Source organism: Malaclemys terrapin, chromosome 2, assembly GCF_027887155.1.
Source record: "Malaclemys terrapin pileata isolate rMalTer1 chromosome 2, rMalTer1.hap1, whole genome shotgun sequence".
Lineage (NCBI taxonomy): Eukaryota > Metazoa > Chordata > Testudines > Emydidae > Malaclemys > Malaclemys terrapin.
The window spans coordinates 23,432,212-23,451,252 of NC_071506.1; the positions used below are offsets into that span (position 1 = coordinate 23,432,212).

General features: G+C 42.2%; 1 long non-coding RNA gene across 1 annotated transcript in view; it reads right to left on the reverse strand.

The window, feature by feature from the left end:
* Positions 1–3,424: 3,424 nt before the first annotated feature.
* LOC128832907 (uncharacterized) overlaps positions 3,425–19,041 on the reverse strand; it is a 133,144-nt gene continuing 117,527 nt past the window's right edge. Inside the window, exon 5 of the long non-coding RNA XR_008444081.1 lies at positions 3,425–3,511. This is a non-coding gene — a long non-coding RNA (uncharacterized LOC128832907). The remainder of the gene's footprint in view (positions 3,512–19,041) is intronic.

Here is a 19,041-nt window from a genome sequence, read left to right on the forward strand (position 1 = left end):
TTTCAGTCCTAGCTACTCTAAGGCCCTGAATCTACAAAAACTTATGCACATGCTTAACTGTAAGCATGTGAGTAGACTCATTGGCATCAACAAGCTCACCCGTGGGCTTGAAGTTAAACACAAGCATAACTCTTTGCGGGCCTAAATATGTGTTGCTCACCATAACTAAAACAAGGGACCCGATTCACTGCAAGATAAGTTTCAAGGGAGGTAGGTGGACATGAAATTGAATTAGTGCAGTGGTGACTCAAGCCTAAATGTTTTCCAGCATTTTACACTGTACAATGACTTCCAAGGCATTGTCGGAGAAAAGTCCAATGTGAATGTGTGTGAGAGACCCAGTCGGTTAATATGAATATTTGTATAGCAGAGGCTCTGCAAGAGACATTCCCCAATAGATACGGAGTTACATTTTCAAAAGTATCTGAGTGACTTTGGAGCATGTCCCATTTTCAAAGTAGTCAGCAATTAGGAACTTACCACATTGAAAAATCACTGGAACTTATACACCTATGTCACTTTTGAAGATGGACTTGGGTACTTTTGAAAATTGTACCCACAGATCCTTGGGAAGGTATCTTACTGTCACACTGGTTCATCCTCATTCTAGTTCTTGGGTTGGATAGTGTTCACATATGTAGTAAAGAAGAATAAATTCCCTCCAATGTAGGAATTACTGGGTGAAATGCGGTGGCTTGTATTATGCAGGCAGTCAGAACAGATGATCATAGCGTGCCTGCCTGGCCTGAAAACCTGATTAAACAAATTCTCAAGTGGTGTATGTCAGCAGAGCTTCACGAAAGTCAATGGAGCCACACTGATTTACACTACCTGAGGACTTGTTTAATAGGTTTCAGGCCAGGAAGGATCACTATGATCATTGGAACTATGTTGATTTACACCAGCTGAGGATCTGGCCCTATAAATCTATTAGTGCCTATGGAAGGAGAGGAATGTCTTCAGTAAATATTTAAACCTTCAGGAGAACAATTCCAGACCAGGAATCACCACTCGGTTTTCAGAGCTCAATTCTGTGCGTTTCAGAAGGGATGAAGGTTGCATCTAATCTCTCAGCACCTGCTGTTGTGTTAGCTCTACGAGCACAGAGAGGCAGAATCGGTGAACCTACTTCTGCTGACAAAAAAAAAAAAAACACCTCAAAAATCTTTGAAAATAAGAGCTGAGCCATTCTCCCTCTCAGTGGCTTTGTGGTTTTTCCAAAGGAAATACGTGATGCAGACGCTTGACTACTTGAAGAGGATATGTTGTGTGCCTTATTGAAAAGCAAGGAAGTGGGATTCCGGCTGCTGCTCTGTTGAGTAGAAGGATCACATCACTCTTGCGGGCAGAAGTTAAAACACCCATTGATTGTGGGTAATTTCAATGCTCCACCAATTCCCACTAAACCCTGTGAGAAACAGCCAACAAAAGCTTCTCTCTTAACCATTTGACTTCTGGTGCATGTAACACAGGAATGGAAGGGACCTTGTTAATGGAATCCAGTCCCCTGCTATTGCAGACAACTCTATCATGTAGTCCTGTTCACATATTCATCAAGCTCCCTCTTAAAATTAGTTTGATTGTTTGCCCCCACTACTCTATTGGGAGGCTGTTGCAGAACCTCACTCCTCTGATGGTTAGAAACCTTCTTCTAATTTCCAGCCTACATTTATTCATGGCCCCTTTATATCCATTTGTTCTTCTACCAACATTGTCCTTTCATTTAAATAGCTCTTCTCCTTCCCTAGGGTTTGCCCTCTTTGTGTATTTACAGAGAGCAATCATATCTCCTCTCAGCCTTCCTTTAGCTAGGCTAAACAAGCCAGGCTCGCTAAGGGTATATCTGCGCTTTCAGCTGGGGGTGTGATTCCCATCTGGAGGAGACATACTTGCGTTAGCTCTGATGGAGCTAGTGCGCTCGAAGTAGAGTTTAGCTGTGGCAGTGCAAGTGGCAGGATGGGCTAGCTGCCCCGAGTATGTTCCTAGGGTCTCTGACAGGTCTCTCACAGCCCCTCTCACAGCTACATTCTATTTTTTGCGTTCTACTCAATGAGATCCAGCACGAGTATGTCTACTCGATCTGGGAATTACCCCTTGCCCCCAGCTTGAAGTGTAGCCATACCCTTAATCTCTTCTGGTAAAATAGGTGTTCTATTCCCCTGAGCATCCTAGTAGCCCTTCTGTGCACCTGTTCCAGTTTGAACTCATCTCTCTTGAACGTGGGTATCAGGTACATGGAGTAAATGGAGGTAGCACAATACAGCACAGTAGGTGAAGTGGAAGAGACACAGTGAAGGGATTTGAGCAATGGGTTCTACAGACTGGGTCTCTGTGACCCTATAAGAGGGTTCAAAAAAGAACTAGATGAGTTCATGGAGGATAGGTCCACCAATGGCTATTAGCCAGGATGCAGGGATGCACCACCATGTTCTGAGTGTCCCTAGCCTCTGTTCACCAGAAGCTGGGAGTGTATGACAGGGAATGGATCACTTGATGATTGCCTGTTCTATTCATTCCCTCTGAAGCACCAGACACTGGCCTCTGTCAGAAGACAGGATACTGGGCTAGATGGACCACTGGTCTGACCCCATATGCCCGTTCTTATGTCTTTGCATTTGATTCCTGAGAACTCAGCAGTCTCTCTGCAGGAGGTGTCATTAGAAGTGTACAAATATATAGTGTGACAAAGTTCCTCCTCTATCTTGGTGGGTCCTGCACTTATTGGCGGATTTTCTTGCCTCAGAGATTCACCATGTGGGTTGGGGAACAGCCCAGCGACCTTCCCCTCTGGAAGAACCCACAGTCCAGGTCAATTGGGAGGTTTGGGCGGAACCCGGGCCTGCCCTCTACTCCGGGTTCCAGCCCAGGACTCTGTGGACTGCAGCTGTCTATAGTGCCTCCTGTAACAGCTGCATGACAGCTACAACTCCCTGGGCTACTTCCCCATGGCCTCCTCCAAACACCTTCCTTATTCTCACCATAGGACCTTCCTCCTGGTGTCTGATAACACTTATGCTCCTCAGTCCTCCAGCAGCACACCCACACCCTCTCCGCCTCTTGCTCCTAGCTCCTCACACTTGCACCACAAACTGAAGTGAGCTCCTTTTTAAAACCCAGGTGCCCTGATTTGCCTGCCTTAATTGATTCTAGCAGCTTCTTCTTAATTGGCTCCAGGTGTCCTAATTAGCCTGCCTGCCTTAACTGGTTCTAGCAGGTTCCTGATTACTCTAGTGCAGCCCCTGCTCTGGTCACTCAGGAAACAGAAAACTACTCATCCAGTGACCAGTATATTTGCCCTCTACCATACTCCTGTACCCCACTGGTCTGGGTCTGTCACAATATATTTTTAACAGGCAGTGGGTTCTATGTTTAAAAAAATTCCCAGATGAACTTTTAAAAATGTTATGTTTGTCCATACCTGTATATACAATGTATGTTTCAAAATACTATCCAGATGCTGCAAAGCCAAGCAGGGTCATTGCACAGAATGATTGAAGTTAGTGATGGGAACCTGGGGGGAAGGAAGAAAGACTTAGGTCATTACTCCAAACAGCTCAATCCTGCTGCTTTGTTTAAGTTTCTCAATGGACAGATAAACATTGCTCCAAATTGTATATTTCCTTTGCTGTTTTCTTCTGTATTCCTACCTCCTTTCAAGATTAAATTAGGGAACTCTGAGTTGGGTCTCCTGAGTTCTATTTCCAGCAGTGCCACTGTCTCTATGCATCCGAAGAAGTGAGGTTTTTACTCACGAAAGCTTATGCCCAAATAAATCTGTTAGTCTTTAAGGTGCCACCAGACTCTTTGTTGTTTCTGAAGATACAGACTAACACGGCTACCCCCTGATACTTGACTGCCTTGATGTGTAACCTTGGGCAAACCCCTTAGCCTTTTTGCCTCAGATTCCTCATCTGTACTTCTGTAAAATGGCTATAACGATGTTTACTTAATTCACACAATTTAATTAATATTTGTAAAGAGCCTTGAGAGACTTGGATTAAAGGCACTAAATAAATGTAAATATTATATATATATATATATATATATATATATATATATATATATATATATATATATGTTTGCATCGTTTCCTCCATGTTGGAATTGACACACATGCCCTACAGCTTGTACTGCCGACAGAAAGTTTAGAGTTTATACATTGTCCCTAACTGCAGCATTGAAGATTGAAAGGGAAGGCCAATTTCTGACCACCATTTCATGAGTTCTAAATTTAACTGATAAGTTGTTGCCAGAGCTCCACTCTAGCCCTGATTTGGCTTTTTGTGGGACATTAATCCCTCACCATGCTGTCATTTGCAGAAAGTGATTGGCATTACTGAGAAAGATCTGCCACTATTTCTAAACTCACTCTTGATCTGCCATTGGCATAGACATATGAAAGGAAGAATACAGACCCTGCAGGAGAGTCAAGTGGCCATCTGCCAGACATGGTACAATATGGTGGTTATTGCCAAGCCAGCTGGGTCCTTGCTCTCCCAGCTGGTACAAAAGTTGCCAGGCAGCAGCCATTCTAAGAATCTGTAAGCATTTGGGGATATAATATATTCCATGTGTTTCTCTGTTTTTATTACATAGCAGAAAGTAATTTATTCAAAGAGCCCAAATTATATTTTTCAAGTTCAACAAATAGTTCATTGTAAAGCTAAGCTTTGGCCTTAATTAGAAAATGCAGGGCTTTGCTCATTGTGTGCAATATTATAATGGTCCCTTCTTGTTTTATCCAAATATTGTAGCTAATTTATCCTCTTGAATGCCATGAGTAGCGCTACACTGCATAGCTTTGCTGCTGTATATCAGTAAAACGATGATTATTTTAACATTTTAGGAATATTTTGTGGAGAATAATTTTTTTCCTGGGTCCTCCACATGATCTTTGCCAAAATGACCCCATATTTATTCTTTTTACCCCATTTTTTAAGTCCCTGCATCATGATGATGATCATCTTTCTAGCTGAGGAGGACTGGATGGGACTTCTTTTGGAGCAACTCCGTACCATTCTTTTGGTAGTTGGAAGAATTAAAATGAATGCTTATGCACAAATAAGGCATTGTCAACTAAACTGCACTCATGAAAAAATTGGGAATAATGCCCAGGCCCTTTAGTTACAGAATCAGAGGCCTTTACTGCTTGAGCTAACGGAGAATCTCCATTAATTAGCTTGGCTTTTAAACTGAGCCCTGTTCGTATTAGCACTTGTAAACTGTCTTTAGTCTGTAGCCAATCTCCAGAGGATAACATTTATATACATTAACCACCACATTAAAGAGTGGAGCTAGGCAAAATAATTTTGGTGAATAGTAAATTGGCCAAAAAATGCATTTTGCAGGACACCAAAACAAATTGCAAATTCAGGTCAAATTTGGTGAATAGTTTCAGTTGCATATTGGTTTGCAAGACTTTGTTGACTACACAGATTGACCATGTGGGCAGCTATAGACTGGTCTATGGTATAGTGGGGCAGCTCCCCACCCCAGTTAGGAAAGAGTTAAAGATCACCTCTGGGCATGATCCGTCTCAAGCCAGTGCCCCTATGAGAGTTGTTAAGCCTGGATGTGGGCAGGTCCTTAAAAGGGAGGATCTTTTCTCTCTCTCTCTCTGTTTCTCTCTCTCTCTCCCGCTCCCTTGGTTCCCTTTGGCTTCCCAAAGTCCTAGCTCTGCTTTTTGTAGCTGAAGAAGCATACTGATGCTTTGTCTAGACTACTTGAACTTCCCTCTGCTGCCTTGAACAATACAGCCATAGGGCTGTGCCCTGGACTCTGAGACAGGAGCAGTGCCCACATTCTCCCCAAGGGGGTGCTAGAGAGGTATAGTCTGCAGTGGTTCTCAAACTTTTTTTTTTTTCCACAGACCACTTGAAAATTTCTGAGGGTCTTGGCGGACCACGTAATGATCTTTCCAAATGTTGTTTGTACCTCTTTTTCTGACCGCCGCAGCTCTGCACATCACAAATTCCCTCCACCCCCTCTTTTCACCCCACTGCCCCATCCCACCTACTCCCTATTCCCCCCAAGGCCACCACCTCACCTTACATGTGCATCTTCTCCAGGGTCCAGGCACCTAATTAGTGGAGCCACGCCTGCGCAGCTCCACTAAATAGGTGGGTGGCCCTTCATTCTCTTGTGTGCGGCCACCCAGGCACGCATCTTAGAGAGAACTATCTGTGGACCACCTGAATGGAGCTCGCAGACCACTGGTGTTCTGCGGACTACAGTTTGAGAACCTCTGGTCTACTGCATATGCAAACATAGTTTGCGGCAAGCTGTGGTATAAACCTGGTAGCCTGCCGCATACCAAGTGTTTGTGTGGACCCTGCTGCTGCATACTAACGGTTCCTTGGTGCACTTGATCTGCTCCTCTGAATTAGGAGTAGATCACAGCACACTAAGGAACTGCTAGTGTGTGGAAGCAAGATCCACCTGGACACTTAGTGTGCAGCAGGGTAGATTTAACACCCCAGTTTGCCGCAAACTAAATGTTTGTGTAGACACGCTCTAACAGTCAAAGAACCAGACTGTCCACAATTCTGAGACACAAATAATTCTCACTAGATCCCATAATCTTAGTACATGAGCCATTATAAATAATCCATTATAGATTTACCCTTTCTCTGTTTGTAAGAGAAACATTATCCCAAAACTTATTTTAACCAAAACATGTTTTATTCTTCCAATTGCTGTATTTTAACTGAAGTTTATCATAGTCTTTACATTGAAGTCTAACTGCTTCATTCCCGTGAAATTCCTCTTCATTTCCGGCAGTAATTCCTAGAGCTGTGTGAAATGTTTGACTTGAACTGTAAAAGTACTTGGAATTAGACTTGGTATGAGTTCACTCTCCATTTATAAATCAGCAGTGCATCTTTAGAACTTCTTTTTATATCTTTTGAACTCTTTGCACATTTTTGATTTTTATTGTACTTTTTTTGCTCTATCCACTTGTGTTCTAAGGCTATTGTTCATGGTGTATTTGAAAGTTCAAACTTTGTTTGCTGGGTAAGGTCACACAGGCAAGTCACATGGTAATGTCTGCCTTTTAGTCTGTTGCATGTTGAGGTCCAGAGGACTAGTAAACTTCATACAAACCCATATAAATCTATGTGAACTCATGCAAATTGTTTAAATCTGAAACTTGTCCACATGTTTGCAATAAGATTAAACCATGGAAACATCTGGTTTAGTCAAACCTGAACCTTCTTGGGTCTGAGAAAACACATGAACTGATTCTGACAAACAGCTTGCAAGAGCCACGGTGGGTGAGGTAATTTCTTTTATGGGACCAGCTTCTGTTTGTGAAAGACACAAACCTTCCCAGATCCACACAGTTCTTTTTCAGGTCTGGGCTTGTTTCTTCCACCAATGGAAGTTGGTCCAGTAAAAGATATTACCTCACCCTCTGTGTCTCTCTCATCCTGAGAGAACTGCAACACTGCAAAATGGTTTGAAACAGCTTTGCAAACTAACTTGGAAGGGTTTGCATTTGTAAATCATTGAGCTCTGTGATAGTCTCTCTTAGGGTTAAGATTACCTGTGCTGTCAGAACAGAGGGGGAGACAGAGGGAGCCATATGGAGGGACCAGTTATTCTTTGTAGTTGCTCTTGGATCTACAGGGTTGGGCAATAAATTCCCTGTCAAGGCGATGGATACATGGGATTATCCTTGACTCACAAGTTTTAAATCCACAATATTGAGCAGAGCATTCCTCAGAAACTTTTATTAACCCTCAAGTTTTTCTGTAGGCATGCTACCCAGCCAGCAGCGAAGAATTATTCCATCTACTGTAGGAACTAGGTGAAAGTCTGCTGTCAGACTAGATGAGTGGTGCTGACTTTAAAATCTATTAATCTTCTGAATTAACCTAGCTATTTTAGTATTAAAGCATTATGCCAGCTATAAAGCTATTATACACATATAGTAATTATATTATTATAAAATCATTTTACCTTGTTTCAAAAGATTATCCTTTGAGGCCAGAAGATTGAAGATCTGATTCTCATTTGCACTAAAGCCACCTTACACCCATGTTAAGACTACTTTACAATGCCTGAGCAATGGAAGAGTCTTAGGCCTAGTCTACACTTAAAATTTAGGTTGACATGTTATGTCACTCAGGGTCAGGGGTGTGAAAAATCCACATCCCTAAGTGACATGGCTATGCTGACCTAACCCGCAGTGTAGATGCAGCTAGGTCGACAGAAGAATGCTTCCATTGACCTAGTTACCATTGCTGAGGGAGGTAGTATTCCTCCACCAGTGGAAAAACCCATTCCATCAATCCAGGCTGCATCCACACTATGGGGTTATGCCAGCATAGCAACCATGAAGCAGCTATGCCCATGTAGACCTCGTAGTGTAGACATGGCTTTAGGATATATCTATGCTGCAACCAAAGGTGTCACTGATGATGATTATGATGGAGAATCATGTTGATGTCCACATATAAGGATTTTGGAAGCACTACAGGTGAATATGTATGCACGAAGTCAGACTAATGCGAAACCTGCAAACAGGATTATATGTGTTACAAACAAGCTTGTCTATGACCATTTAATTTTGGTGTATACTTTGCACTGTTCATGTTTTTCACATAAGGTGTTAATGTACCTTGCTTCAAAGCGGTTAACAGCGACATGACAAATCTGACACCTCCTTGCTCTGTCATGGGCTGTTGCTTCCCAGTTGCTGGGGTCAACCTGCCATGACTTCAAGTTTGACTTCAGTGTGTTTTTATATCATTTGTACTGGCCACTGTGAGAATGAGTGCCTTGCTTTAGCTGACCATAAAATATGGCCTTGGATATTCCGCAGTCGACCACGTGAAAAAGATGCCCACATTAATGCTGCTGAGCTTTTATGGGCATACTTTGAATGCCAGTCAGCCAACAAATATTAAGGATGAAAATGAGGTAGGCTCAGAAGAGGCTAAAATAGGGAAAGAACAAGTTAAAATTACTTGGACAAATTAGATGTCTTCAAGACACCAGGCCTGATTAAATGTCCAAGAAGACCAATGGCATATTGGGCTGTATTAATAGGAGCATTGCCAGGAGATCGAAGGAAGTGATTATTCGGCACTGGTGAGGCTACACCTGGATTATTGCGTTCAGTTTTGGCCCCCCCATTACAGACGGGATGTGGATAAACTGGAGAGAGTCCAGTGGAGGGCAACGAAAATGGTTAGGGGCAGGGGCACATGATTTACAAGGAGAGGCTGAGGGAACTGGGCTTACTTAGTCTGCAGAAGAGAAGAGTGATGGGGGGATTTGATAGCAGCCTTCAATTACCTGAAGGGGGACTCCAAAGAGGATGGAGCTAGGCTGTTCTCAGTGGTGACAGATGACAGAACAAGAAGCAATGGTCTCAAGTTACAGTGGGGGAGGTCTAGGTTGGATATTAGGAAACACTATTTCACTTGGAGGGTGGTGAAGCACTGGAATGGGTTACCTAGGAAGGTGGTGGAATCTCCATCCTTAGAGGTTTTTAAGGCCCGGCTTGACAAAGCCCTGGCTGGGATGATTTAGTTGGTGTTGGTCCTGCTTTGAGCAGGAGATTGGACTAGATGACCTCCTGAGGTCTCTTCCAACCCTAATATTCTATGATTCTATGAGTTTAATAAATGCATCCTAGAATACTTAAGGAGCTGACTGAAGAGATATCTGAGCCATTAGCAATTATCTTTGAAAAGTCAAGGAAGACAGGAGAGATTCCAGAAGACTGGAAAAGGGCAAATATAGTGCCCATCTATAAAAAGGGAAATAAGGACCACTCAGGGAATTACAGACCAGTCAGCTTAACTTCTGTACCCAGAAAGATAATGGAGCAAATAATTAAGCAATCAATTTGCAAACATCTAGAAGATAATAAGTTGATAAGTAACAGTCAGCATGGATTTGTCAAAAACAAATCATGTCAAACTAACCTGATAGCTTTCTTTGACAGAGTAACAAGACTTGTAAATAGGAGAGAAGCAGTAGATGTGGTATATCTTGACATTAGTAAAGCTTTTGATACTGTCTTGCATGACCTTCTCATAACCAAACTAGGAAAATGCAACCTAAATGGAGCTACTATAAGGTGGGTGCAAAACTGGTTGGAAAACAGTTCCCAGAGAGTAGTTATTAGTGGTTCACAGTCATGGTGGAAGGGTATAACAAGTGGGGTTCCACAGGGATCAGTTCTGGGTCCGGTTCTGTTCAATATCTTCATCAATGATCTAGATAATGGCATACAGAGTATACTTATAAAGTTGGCGGACGATACCAAGCTGGGAGGGATTGCAAGTATTTTGGAGAATAGGATTAAAATTCAAAATGATCTGGACAAACTGGAGAAATGGTCTGAAGTAAATAGGATGAAATTCAATGAGGACAAATGCAAAGTGCTCCATTTAGGAAGGAACAATCAGTTGCACACATACAAAATGGGAAATGACTATTTAGGAAGGAGTACTGCGGAAAGGGAATTGGGGGTCAGAGTGGACCACAAGGTAAATATGAGTCAACAGTGTAATGCTGTGGCAAAAAAAGCGAACATCATTCTGGGATGTATTAGCAGGAGTGTTGTAAGCAAGACAAGAGAAGTAATTCTTCCACTCTACTCTGCGCTGATTAGGCCTCGACTGGAGTATTGTGTCCAGTTCTGGGCGCCACATTTCAGGAGAGTCCAGAAAAGAGTGACAAAAATGATTAAAGGTCTAGAAAACATGACCTATGAGGGAAGATTGAAAACACTGGGTTTGTTTAGTCTGGAAAAGAGAAGACTGAGAGGGGACATGATAACAGTTTTCAAGTATGTAAAAGGTTGTTACAAGGAGGAGGGAGAAAAATTGTTCTTCTTAACCTCTGAGGACAGGACAAGAAGCAATGGGCTTAAACTGCAACAAGGGAGGTTTACGTTGGACATTAGAAAAAATTTCCTAATTGTCAGGGTGGCTAAGCACTGAAATAAATTGCCTATGGAGGTTGTGGAGTCTCCATCATTGGAGATTTTTAAGATCAGGTTAGACAAACACCTGTCAGGAATGGTCTAGATAATACTTAGTCCTGCCATGAGTGCAGGGGACTGGATTAGATGACCTCTTGAGGTCCCTTCCAGTTCTATGATTCTGCGATGTTGCTGTTACTGGAGCTAACACGATCCAAGCTAGCTTGGTTATGTCTACACATGCTGCCATCGCTCCTCTCATTGCAGTGTAGACCCTTAGACCATGTTTTCACTGCAGAGTTAACTCCTCTTATGTTAGCCTACCTCTAGAGAGAGCAGCCACGCTGCAAAATAACACCTGAGCTGCAGAGAGTGATTGATTACTGCACAGACTGATTGGATTAGCATCTGACCAGTTGTACTAACTCAAGCTGTAGTCCGTCCCTGAATGACCAGTCACATTGAATTAAAAGGACTACCACACTCACCTTAAGAGTTATTGTGCATACATAGCAAGAGAAGCCCTTAATATAAATAAGAATCAATCTCAGTTTGGTTTTTAAACTACAGGTTTATAAATGCCTTTATGAGGAGAGCTAACTCTGTCCTCAAAACTGTTTCACATAGGGTATTTCTAATTATTGTTTGCAGAGTCAGAATAATTTTCTTCAAGATTAATCTTTCTATTAAGATTACTTTAGGTGATAAATACTTAGGGCTTGTCTACACTACCGCTTAAGTCGATGTAAGTTACATCACTCAGGGGTGTGAAAAAACCACCCCCTGAGCGATATAACTTACGTCGACTTAAAGTGGTGTCTACGCCACGCTCTGTCAGTGGGAGATGCTCTCCTGCCGATGTAGCTTCTGCCTCTTGTTGAGGTGGAGTAATTACGTTGACAGGAGAGCGCTCTCCTGTCAATGTAATGTGTCTTCATCAGACGTGCTGCAGCAGCATTGATTTAGCACGATAGTGAAGACAAGCCCTACGTTGTATAAACACTACTCCATGACACCACCAGCTGTTACAATTTATCAAGAACTCTGCCTATAAGCAGAGCCTTGTGTCATTTCAAATGACATGGGATCAGAGTGATCTTTTACTGAATATACATTGGTTGTTTTAAATCTGTGTATTTGGCTATTATATTTGGGTAGTTTGGTTCTTGGCATGTTTTGCTCCAGATCTCATGCCGGCACCTTGCCCATAATCTTAAATACATACATTTTAACCATACATATAAAATGAGAGTCTGTCTGACTGCAGCTGTAGACCTTCATCCCACAACCCTTATCCACTGAAGTCAATGCGACTACTCATGTAAATAAGGAGTGCATGCATAAGTAAGGGCTGGCAGCATCAGACCCTAAAATGATGACTATACATTACATTTAAGGAAATGGTTGGCATACGTACAGGCAATTGGAGTATCGGACCACAAAAACCCAGTCATTTGCGGCAAGTCCCCGATCCTGAAAACCCCTTATAGTTTAAGTGCATGACCCATTGAAGCCAATGGAACTACTTGCCTGCTTTACTATAAGAACATCTGTAAGTCTTTGCAGAATCGAGGCTATAATGAGCAAGTGGCCACACTGTGTTTTTTTTATTAAATGCTAAGATGTGACATCCTAGTTGTAGTTTAGCGTCTCAGTGTAAGAGCGGTACTGACCTTGAAATACTTGATACTTATTCTTGAAGAGTTTATTAAAAACTTTCCTGTAGACATTCACTAGCCTTTTGAATTGTTCTTGACATTTCTTGAATATCTTTGACTATTTATGAAGGCATGTGCTTGTACATTAACCAAAGCATGTGAATAGGAAATCAATTTCCCTGGATTAAAATAAAAAAGCCCCTAAAACTACTTCCTCATAATGAATGTCTCAAAAGCTCCCATTAACCTGTCCTGAAAATTCATCTTTTTATGAAGATTTCAATAGCTGTTCAACATGAGAACCCAAAGAGGGACTCATTTTGAGAACAGCTTTGTAGTGTACATCTTGTAGAATGTAGGTGGGCCTCTAATCAGCCAAACAATGGGAATACAGCAAACTACAGATTCATAAAATTATAGAAATGTAGGATTTGAAGGGACATTGAGAGGTCATCTAGCCCATCCTCCCATGCTGACACAGGAACAAGTTTACCTAGACCATCCCTGAAAGGTGTGTGTCTAACCTTTTTAAAACCTCCAATGACAGAGATTCCATACCCTCCCTTGGAAGCCTATTCCAGTCTTAACTGTCCTTATGGTTAGAAAGTTTTTCCTAATGTGTAACCAAAATCTCCCTTGCTGCAGATTAAGTCCATTACTTCTCCAACTTTCAATGACCATGGAGAACAACTGATCCCCATCCTCTTTATTACAGCCCTTAATATTTGAAGACTGTTATCAGGTCTCCCTGCAGTCTTCTTTTCACAAGACTAAACATGCCCAGTTTTTTTAACCTTTCTTCATAGGTCAGGTTTTCTAAGGCCATGTCTACACTACAAACTTATGTTGACTCAAGATACATCAACATACAGCTGCCACAGTTAGTATATTGCTTGTGTGCATGCACACTTGGCTCCTGGTGATGCCAGCGTGTGCATGTATCAGGAGTGCCTGTATCAATGCACAGTGTAGTGCACCATGGGTAGGTATCCCAGTATGCAACTCGCCACTGTTCAGGAAGTTTGGACATTGAATGATGGGGCTGAAAAGAGTTGCAAGGGGTGACTAGGAGAATGGGGTCTACTTCCCAGTTTGCAACTGTCTCCCTCCCATAATGTCATCTGTATCCCAGAATTTTTTCATAATCCCACATCTCCAATAGATGCATGGAGCCTGCACAGTTCTGTACTATTGTCATGAGTGCTGCAAGCACGGGGTGCATGATCCTACTGTCTCTGCAGAGCCACAAGAGCCGCAGGAAACATGATGATTCCTTGGAGGACAGATTGCTGTGGGACATAGTGAGAACCAATTCAAGGTTGTTGGTGACATTCACGGAGCAACTGCGAATGGTGGAGCGCACTTCTGGGCCCAAGAAACAAGGGATCACATCATAAGGCTGGTTTACTGCTCTGTGACAAGCAGTAGCTGCAGAACTTTTGGATGTACATGGTCACATTCCTGGATCTGTGTGCTGAGCTTACCCAGCCCTCCAGCACAGGGGCACTAAACAGAGCTGCGCTGACAGTGGAGAAATGAGTGGTGATCACACTGTGGAAACTTGCAATGCCAAATTAATACTCGTCAGTTGGGAATCAATTTGGAATTGGGAAATCCACCATGGCGGCCATTGTCATGCAATTGTACAGGGCCATTAATCACCTCCTGCTATGCAGGACAGTGACTCTTGGCAATGTGCAGGACATAGTGGATGGATTTGCAGCAGTGGGGTTCCTGAACTGCAGGGGAGTGATAGACGGCACGCATATCCCTATTTTGGCACCAGATCACCTTGCTACAAAATAGATCAACTACTTATCTAGGGTTATGTAAGCACTGGTGGATCACCAAGGACACTTCATTGGCATCACTGTGGGCTGGTCAGGAAAGGTGCATAACACTCACATCTTTAAGAACACAGGACTATTTAGAAAGTGGCAAGCAGGGACTTTCTTTCCCAACCGGCAGATTACCATTGACAATGTTGAAATGCCAATAGTGATCCTGGTCGACCTAGCCTACTTCCTACTCCCCTGGCTCATGAAGCCATACACCAGCCGTACGTTTCGACCACACCAAGGAATGCTTCAACTACTGGCTCAGCAGGTGCAGAATGATAGTTGAATATGCCCTTGGTTGTTTGAAAGGATGCCAGCATTGTTTACTCACAAGACTGGACCTCAATGAGAAAAATATCCCAATGGTTATAGCTGCTTGCTGTGTCCTGCATAATAGCTATGAAGCAAAGGGGGAAAAGTTTCAGCTGGGGTGGAGGTGGAGCAGCTGTCTGCTGAATTTGAATAGCCAGATACAAGGGCTATTAGAAGAGTTCAATGCAGAGCTATACAGCTCAGGGAGATTTTGAAAGACCATTTTATAGTGAGTCAGAGTAGTGTTGTAGTGGTGTGCTCTATCTGGCCCTGCTCTTTTGCAGCGTGGCATGAATTGTGTGGTGATTGCTGTATGTGTACTGATATAACATTGTCAATACACCTATTAATTTTATTTGTGAATGGTCTTCTGAGTTGTGTGACACTGTGCAGTAACAGGTAATTGGTTGCTTTAAGAACTGATGAGTACCAGCCAGCATATGTTGTGAACTAATGAAGACTAGTTATGTTCCAAATAATAGAATTTTATTCTGTAACAAAAACAATGCAAAAAAACCCTGGCAATTTAAAAACTTAATAAAACAAGAGAAAAGAACTTTAAGTGGAAAGGACAGTCATGTCCATTTCAGCTACACATACACCAACCATGGCTTTCACAGGTCAGTGTATGAGAAGCTGTGATTGTCTTTAATGTCTCCTGGGGAGGAGTGATAGGGGTAGTGCAGCGACCCCTAATGACATGTGGAACGTTGTGGGGAGGGGATATAGGGAGGTCCTGAGATTGAATTCTCAGTGGGCTGCAGAGGTAGGTGAGTTCATGGCTGTTCATGGCAGGGGCCTGTGACGTGGGTGTCTCATGGAAGTATCCACAGTGCTATGGGGAGTGGTGGCTGGGTCTCCACTAAGTATGACATGCAGCTCTTTGTAGGCCTGGTTCAGAGCTGTGCTTGCACATCCTTTTCTCCCCACAGGCCTAGGAGATCCATATCTTCTGTCTACTCCAAGCAGGCATGGCCAACTGGGCAGTTGCACTCAACAATGGAGAGCTACTAGATGTGCTTGCCAAGCGAGGCAATCAGGAAAAGGAATTTCAAAAATGTATGGGGCTTTAAAGGGAGGAGGGCTTTCTAGGCAGCAGAGTTCACAGTGGTGACCAGAGTGGTCACTCTGGGGCATTGTGGGACAGCTGCTGGAGGACTTAGGGTCGATGTAAGTAATGCAGTGTCTACACTCCCACTGTGTCAACCTAAGTACATCAACCATGACTTTACAGCCCTCAGAGAGGTGATGTTATTAAGTTGGCATGATGGGGCACTTTTGTCGATAGGAGCCAAATTAAAGTGTAGACACTTGCACAATTAGGCCGATGTAAGCTACCTCTGGTTGACCGAACTGTGTAGTGTATACCAATCCTAAACGTTCTATCATTTTTGTTGCTCTTCTCTAGACTTTCTTCAGTTTGCGGACATCTTTCTTAAAGTGTGGCACACAAAACTGAACAAAGTACTCCAGCTGAGCCAAGTAGAGCAGGACAATTCCCTCCCATGTCTTAAATATGACACGCTTGTTAATACATCCCAGAATGACACTAGCCTTTTTCACAACTGCATCATATTGTTGACTCATATTCACTTTGTGATCCACTTTTACCCCACTTTTACTCCAGAGCCTTTTCTGCAGTACTACCACCTAATCAGTTATTCACCACTGTGTAGTTGTGCTGCAGCAGAATTTCGGTGGTGTTTTAAAGACAGTCCACTATATCAATGTGGGCAGCCACAAACCATGACACACATTGTTAAGGACTGAAAAATGACTCAACTTCCTGGAGGTCTTCGTGCCTTGAACATTGTTGAAAAGAACGCTGTGGCTTGGCTTGCCTGTATTGCATATGCCAAATAAATAGTTGTGCATTTGATTATGTTTTCCTAACTATAGTATTTTGCACTTGACTTTATGGAATTTCATCTTGTTGATTTCAGACCAATTCTTCGATTTGACAAGGTTGTTCAGAATTCTAATCCTGTGCTCCGAAGTGCTTGCAACACCTCTCAGCTTGATGTCATCAGCAAATTTTCTAAGCATACTCTCCATTCCATTGTCCAAGTCATTAATGAAAATATTGTATAACACCGGCCCGAGGACAGAGGCCTGTAGGACCTTACTAGATACATTCCCCCCAGTTTGACAGCAAACCACTGATAATTATTCTTTGAGTAAGGTATTTCCACCAGTTTCGCACCCGACTTAAAGTAATTCCATCTAGACCATATTTTCCTGGTTTGCTTATGAAAATGTCATGTGGGATTGCATTAAAAGCCTTCTAAAAACAAGATATATCAGGTGCACAGCTACTACCTATCCATTAGGCCAGTAACCCTGTCAAAGAAAAAAATTAGGCTGACCTGGAATGATTTGTTCTTGACAAATCCATATTGACAACCCTATTATCCTCCAGGTAGTTACAAACTGATTTTTTAGTAATTTTTCCCAGTATCTTTCCATGTATTAAAGTCAGACTGACTGGTCTATAATTCCCTAGGTCCTCTTTGTTCCTCATTTTAAAGATAGGTTCTAGCTTTGTCCTGCTCCAGTCCTCTGAGACCTTACCTGTCTTCTAAGAGCTATCAACTCAACAGAGAGGGATAGTTCAGTGGTTTGAGTATTGGCCTCCTAAACCCAAGGTTGTGAGTTCAGTTCTTGAGGGGGCCAGTTAGGGATCTGAGGTAAAATCAGTACTTGGTCCTGCTAGTGAAGGCAGGGGGCTGGACTCAATGACCTTCTAGGGTCCCTTCTAGCTCTGGGTATGTTGCCTTATATTATATTTTAACAATAGTCACTGACAGTTCAGAGATTGCTTCAGCTATTTTTTAAAAGTACCCTAGTGTGAATTTCATCAGGCCCTGACTACTTGAAAACATCTAACTTACCTAAATATTCTTTACACTTTTATTCCTCTATTTTGGCTTGTGTTCCTTCCCTCTGGTTTTTAATATTAATTGTGTTAAGTATGTGGTCACAATTTACCTTTTTAGTGAAGACAAGCAAAATAGGCATGAAGCCTCACCCTTCTTAATTTCATCCATTATGAGCTCCTCTTCCCCACTAAGTAGAGGACCTATACTTTCTTTCATCTATCTCTTAATATTAATACATTTATAGAACCTTTCCTTATAGGTTTGTATGTCCCTTGCTAGGTTTGAAGAAAACCAAGAACCAGCCTTCAGCCTGGTGTTCCAGAATGACCAGTTTTTTGGTAGCTTTGCAAACACTTACACCCCTAGACAGATCTATGCTAAATGGGTGACTGAACAGAAGATTCAAAGCAGACAACTTTGTAGTTTATAGTTACTTCTGTCCAGGTCATCTTAACCCGACTGCATATTTAGGATCAATATATCATTACCCATTCAAGGCTCGATATAAAATGTACACAGAATTACAGATCCAGTCTTGCTCCCATTGAAATCAATAATTTTACTTTCGACTTCAAAAACAGCCAGATCAGGCCCCAAATCAATAAACAGTATCACAAAAGCCTGTACAACATAATTGTCACTACAGCTGCTCCTTGAATCCTGCCCAAAGTATTTGCAAATAATAGCCACAACCCCTTTCATTTGCTTTCTACACATATTTGTGCAATTAAATACTCATGAAGATTTATTTGCATGAGTTTTCACACCAGAAATGTTCCCATGGCCACCCTGAATGCTCTTTGTGGGTCATCCAATCTGGGAACAGAAATAATTCCACATATCTCAAGAGACCAATCACACAGTGTGAACAGTGAGGTATGAATAGCTGACACGTGACACAATAGATACTGTGAATAGTTCACAAGCAGTCATAATCTGAAATATATTTGCATTAACCATTCATAGAATCACTTTGAATAGCAAACACATGAAAATAATCGCTCTGTATATAGACAGCTCACAAACAGAAAAGCAGCTAAATGCATCAGGCCCCTCATCCAGCAAAGTGCTTAAGCACATGCTTAACTTTAATTATGTCAGTATTGCCACTGACTTCAGTCATACTCCTCCCATGCTGATGAATAGTGAGAAAATTCCCATTAATTTCTATGGGAGCAGAGTTAGGTCAAATCTGAATATCACCGTTTGTGTTTTGCTGGATTGAGCTCTCAATAAATTGTCCATTGCAAATAGTTCACCCAGCTCTTACAGGCCACTTTGCAATGAAAGCCTCATTCTGCAAACCCTATCCCAGGTCTTTTTGCTTAACACCCTTCATTACTTATGATCAATGTCACTGAAATCAATGGGATTCTACTAGATAAGAAGTGAATAAAAAGTAACATTTAAGG